Source organism: Nilaparvata lugens, chromosome X, assembly GCF_014356525.2.
Source record: "Nilaparvata lugens isolate BPH chromosome X, ASM1435652v1, whole genome shotgun sequence".
In the NCBI taxonomy this organism is placed as follows: Eukaryota; Metazoa; Arthropoda; class Insecta; order Hemiptera; family Delphacidae; genus Nilaparvata; species Nilaparvata lugens.
Window position 1 is genome coordinate 47,065,896 of NC_052518.1, and position 6,380 is coordinate 47,072,275.

Genomic DNA, 6,380 nt, shown 5'->3' on the forward strand with positions numbered 1-6,380 from the left:
CAATATACAATGGTTTCAAAACAAATAAAAAAACCTTGGTAATGTTTCTGGACCTGGCCAAGGCTTTTGACACAGTATCACATGATAAAATGATCAAGAAACTATCTAATATTGGTATTCAAGGAATAGAGTTAGATTTCTTCGAAAGTTATCTAAGAGGTAGAAGCCAAATCGTTAGCTGTGGTGGTAGTAATAGTGAGATTAGAGATGTGACATGGGGTCTACCTCAAGGGACTGTATTAGGACCAGTTTTATTTTTGATCTATGTTAATAACCTGCCTAGTGTACTGGACTCAGTTGGGTCTAAGACAATTTGTTTTGCTGATGACACAGCACTTATCTTCCAAGAAGGTTCCTGGGAATATGTTATCAAGCAAACAAAAGTGGGTTACTATAAGGTTTCTCAGTGGCTAAAATGTAATTATTTGAGACTAAATCTTGGTAAAACAAAATGTATGACCTTCAGTCCAACAACAAGAGGAGATCTAGATATGAACAGGCTTTGTTTGAATAATGCTTGTAACAGGTATCCATGTGATTCTTGCAATGAGGTTATTGAGAGTGTAAACAATTACAAGTATCTTGGTATTTTTGTTGATAAGCATCTACGCTGGTCACCTCAGATTAGCTACCTTTGTAGAAAATTAAGGGTGGCCAATTTAAAAATGTACATGCTTAGAAGTATTTTGAGTCTAAAATTACTAAAATCTGTTTATTTTGCTCTATTCCAATCCTTAGTTCAGTATGGTAATTCTATATGAGGAGGAACTTTTGATTCAACTTTAAAACCTCTTTTTGTTTTACAAAAGTTAGTTATCAAAACAATAATGAGGTATCTGAGAGATTTCCCAAGTGTCACATTGTTTCAAAATTCCAATCTGTTCACTATAAGACAATTGTTCATTTTAAAGACTATTAAGAAACATGTGCTCAAATTAAAAAATATTCAAAATTTTCGAAGAGTAACTAGACAAGTCGCTCAAAACTTAATCACAATTGAAAGAGTTGATAGCACCCTATCCTGTAGAAGTATTTCATATTTGAGAAATAAACTCTATAATAAACTTCCAAGAGGATGGTTGATAAAGAAGCCTAAAATAAAAGATTTCCATACCTGGGTGAAAGAAAATTATTTTTATTCAATTAATGATTTGGTTTAATATTGATTGATGTTGTATGAATCTTAAATTCAGCTTTATGTATATCTTTAATTTATTGTCATTTCTTAGAATGGAATATTTAGTTGGTTGAATGTTAATTACTGTTAGCCTATATTATAATATTGTAGGATCATTTTATATATTAATATTAATGTATAAGTGAATAAGTTATATTAAGACTCCACATTGGTGTACAAGTTTTCTTTTGCCGACGTGTAGCACAAAGTTGTCAATTTCCTTTCAGTTGTATTCTGTATATATTTTTGTGCAATAAACGATTTGATTTGATTTGATATCCCACTCAACTTTTAGTTTAGTAGCCGGTCAGAGCTAGACCTGACAACAGCAACGCGTGTGGTGTGATCTTTTTATACAAGTGAGACATGAGCCCCTTCAAGCAACTGTTGTTCCTAATAAGTACAGCAAGTGCACGTTGTCAATTTATAGAACAGAGACACATGTCAAACATCTGCGAATCCGTTAACATGCAGTGTTATGGTTTTTCAAAATTCAAAAAATTAACTTGTCTCTTGATGGGAATTTCATTTAACGAATTTGATTCAATTGCGAAGAATATTAAATTTTCAACAGGATGTCAAGATGCTGATTTACCGTTAACAAAAACAGAAAATGTGCACTTTCCAATTTTATCTGAGATATTCGAATTACTCGATATACTGGACAGCGGACATCTACATTATGATTGTACAAATGATTCGCCATTATCTGTTGTTAAAAATTCCGATGAACTTTGGAAATGCTTGTATGATATTGCAGATAAAAAATGTAAAAGAACTTAGATCATTGACCTCTCTGTAGAGAGAAGGATTCACTTTAATCTGTCAGTATAGCATTAGATGTAGAGTGATAGGGAATTTCTCAATTCACTTTAATATGACAGTATAGCAATAGATGTAGAGAGAGAGAGATAGGGAATTTCTCAATTCACTTTAATCTGTCAGTATAGCATAAGATGTAGAGAGAGAGAGGGAGAGAGAGTAGCATTAGATGTAGAGAGAGATAGGGAATTTCTCAATTCACTTTAATCTGTCAGTATAGATGTAGAGAGGGAATTTTTCCCCTCAAAGGGAAATTATTTTTTCCCTCACTTTCTTCATCCCCCTCATCTTCACTGGAGCAGGGGAAGGGTAAATCTATTTTGAGAGAGAGATATCTCTTTCTCCTTCTTCATCCCCCTCATCTCCACTGGAGCAGGGGAAGGGTAAATCTATTTTGAGAGAGAGATATCTCTTTCTCTCTCTCTTCATCCCCCTCATCTCCACTGGAGCAGGGGAAGGGTAAATCTATTTTTAGAGAGTGAGAGAGAGATATCTCTTTCTCTCTCTTCATCCCCCTCATCTCCACTGGGCAAGAGGAAGGGTAAATCTATTTTTAGAACAGGGAAAATCTATTTTTAGAGCACCCCCCACCCTGTGGGTGGAGGGGAGAGGGCGTAGGAAGGTGGGATGGGAGAGGGTGGAGAGGGGGGAGGGGGATTTCGAGCAAAAAAGTGTGTCTTAACTGTCATCTTCCCTCTACTCTCATTTTATAGTAAACCCTTGAGATTGAAGTGCTAGATGAATTACTTGAAAAGGTGACGGTCAACCCGAATTTATGTTTCTTGAATTATCTTTGTCTGGTTGTGAATCACCCAGAATTGTGCATGGGTTTTTGCCAGATCAATGCGAATGAAGTTTACCATAAAAATATTTTAAGGGACGGTTTCCGAGCTCGGGATTTAGCTAAGTTCTAGACTTTAAACAGCTGGAGTCAGAAAACTGGCTTTCTGAAATGGGGCCTCGTCGTAGTCCACGTTTAAATTAAATTTCCCAAAAACACTTAAGTTGAACACAAAATAAAATAACGACTAAATTGTGTAAAGTTTCAGCTATTTTAATTATTTAGGAATGCTTCATTTTGTCAAGAAAAAACGTTTCTAATATTTTAGAAATGAGAAAATAAATATCTTAAAAACCATGACTACTCTCCATTTCGGAAAGCCAATTTTCTGACTCCAGCTGTTTAAAGTCTAGAACTAAGCTAAATCTCGAGCTCGGAGGCCGGTGAACCGAAATATTCTTAGTACGAAATAGTCTTAGTATGCTACGTCATTTTGACGTCACCGGGCATGCGCAGAAGGCCGAAATAGAAATAGTAGTCATGCGCACTGGTCGAAATATTCTTAGTATAATGATGTCATCAATGACGTCATTGCGCATGCGCTGTACAGTTCTACACTATCACAGTAACAAGTTAATGCTCACGCACGCGAGTCCGCGTGATCAGTGTTACCAACAATAGAAACTCTAAACTATAATTTTCCTATGGATTCCTACAGCAAGATTTTTTCCCTAGCAATAGATTGGTGCAACATCAGATCATTACTGTAGTAACTCAAAAAAGCTGTTTTGTGGGAAAACAGCTTTTATGTTTTTACTCTAGGGGAATTATCTATTAGAAGTGAACTATGAACAATTAATATTCATTTAATGAATTAATAGATTACTATGGCATTTCTTCCCACCTTACCATTCATCAAATCGATTTTTAAGGCTAAATAACTTTTTTTTGAGGAAAATATCAACTTATTTCGAGTTGATACAGTAATGCATAGGAAGTTGAGTTCAATGTTTCTACTTGATATCATCTGGTGAAATTCAAACAATATAACATTCCTATTTGGAGATTGATCAATTAGTTTATTGATCATACTAGCAGGAACCCGTGCTTTGCAAGGATCTATTTTCAAAATTGATAATCTGAAAACTTGACGTAATGAAATTTTGAAGAATTGAAAATAGGCCTATAATCATCCTTGGTTAATTAAGAATCTAGCCTATATATGCAAAATTTCAAGTTGATTAGTCCAGTAGTTCAGACGTGATGATGCGTCAAACATAATTTTCCTATCCCGTACATGTATAAGCCAACTCTTTATTTTATTATAGATATGGTTAACGACTGCAAGAGATAGGAGTGTGGAACAGAATAGTTGTGAAACTATGATAGCCCCAGAAGTTTCTCGAACACAATAGTAGGTACAACATGAACTTTTTGAAAGTGATTTTAAAAAAATGTTAAAACAACAGAACTGAAAGTTGTCAACCTTATCATTCTACCTCCATTTAGAGAGTTCGATTCTTGTTGGCAAGAAACATGTTATTCAACGCAGAAATCATTGTTAATTCACTAAACGATAGGATAAGTTGAATAGTTTCCCTTTCAGGGGGAGTTTTGACAACCCACAAAACTCATTTTTCATTTGAGGAAATATCGAAAAGGTGCATAGGATCTTATTTTTCGTTCAGCTTGCCAAAATACCCCTCATTTCAATATTTAAATTTTTGACTGACTCTACAGTGAGTCAATAATTCTATCATGGCTCGAATAATTTTGAAATTGTAATAAAATAAAAATGGTTATAAATTAAAAATAAAATAAATAAAATAAAAACCTTTATTTAAAGACATGTTAACTGCATGTGCTTTTGTATTGCCGATACAGCATTGATAAAACTGTAGACGTTTATTTAGCAGTCTCGAAAAACTGTTCTAACTAAAAAATTAATAATCCATACATTGGGCCTTCACATTGTATCAAGAAAATGAAGTTCAAAACTATGGTTTTCCTAAACATTATGTTGTTGACATAATTTCTTTGATGCAGCTGTTTCACATTCGCCATATTATTATACAGAGTTTGTGAAAAAATATTGATTATCAAAACAATACTTTTATTATATTAATAATAATAATAAACATATTTATCAATTATCAGAACAATATTATTGAGGTTGAGTGGAATCAGGTAGAAAGCAATAACAGAACAGATGTTCTTTTTTGAATTTCTATCATATTATTTTGTTATTTCCAATGATTACAACATATGTTAGAATATCACATGTCAATAAATAAATTATTTCATTTACATATGGCACTCACCTTACCATGTTCATAACCTTACTTAATAGGATCCTTTTTCTTCCTTTGAAACCCTTAGAGGCAATATATCTCAAAATCCGTTCTTAGTGCGCGTCTAGCATGTTTGAAGAATATTTGTGCAAAGTTTCAAGTCTGTAGGACAATTAGTTTGAGCTGTAGTGTGATTTTACACCAAAATTTTCGAAAAATGCCCTCTCCTGGACCCCCCTGTGCTCCTGATCGAAATTTTTCTGCATAGATCTAATTTTTTTCCGTAGCTGAACAAAAAAGTTCCTCATGACTTTGCTGTGCAATGAGCGGTTGAAAAGTACAAAATTTTGGGGGGGCCCTAGCTCCCTCAGGGGGGCAAATTTCTGGAAATCCTTTCTTAGTGGATGTTTTCAGGCTACCATAAACAATCGTGCAAAATTTCAAGTTTTTAGGCTCAGTAGTTTGGGCTGTGGTGTGATTTCAGTCTGTCGGGGCTTAGCCTTTTATAAGTATAGAGATTAGCAATTATTAGTTTTATATTTCATTTCAAATTAAGGGTCAAGTTGAGGGTCTCAACCAACTTATTTTTTAATTCCTCACACTAACCTTTCAAATGAATGTGAAGCGACTGTATTCAAATTCACAACATTCTTCTACAACGGATGATTTTTATTTTCAAAGGTGCCCAGGGGATGCATATTACATTGGGGGGGGGAGAGTTTCTTAATTCAGTGGGGGGGAGGGTGTGTTCACCCGTGTTATCATCACAATAATTTCAATCTTTTAATTTGTTCCTTTCAATAGCTTCAATGCTTCACATTGAGATATAGATATTATAGACTAACATGATAGAACATAATTTCGACTTAGATTACATCATGATCAGTATTTTCAAATTCAATGTCCCTTTGAATGATATTCTATTGATTTGGAATGTTTACTCAAAATCAAGAGGAAGAAGACTTTCAATGATATAGAATGAAACACATGTTGCAATCTATTATTATGACAATAATCCAAGGTTATGCTCCACGAAGTTCCATGATGATTTTGCAATTAAATATTCGCAATTGTATTTCTTTTGTTATTCCGAATTCTCCAATAAATCTTCAGTTAATTAATTATTAAAATATAATTATATGAGAGATTTTGTATATTATCATTAATAATTAGAGCTTACCCATAATATTAAAATTCATATTCATAATCATATTATTATGACTGCTGCAATAGATTAAAATATCAATATTTCGATATCTTTGTCTTTTCAAGTTCTCTTCAATTTTTAAATGAGAGAGTAAGACTTTTA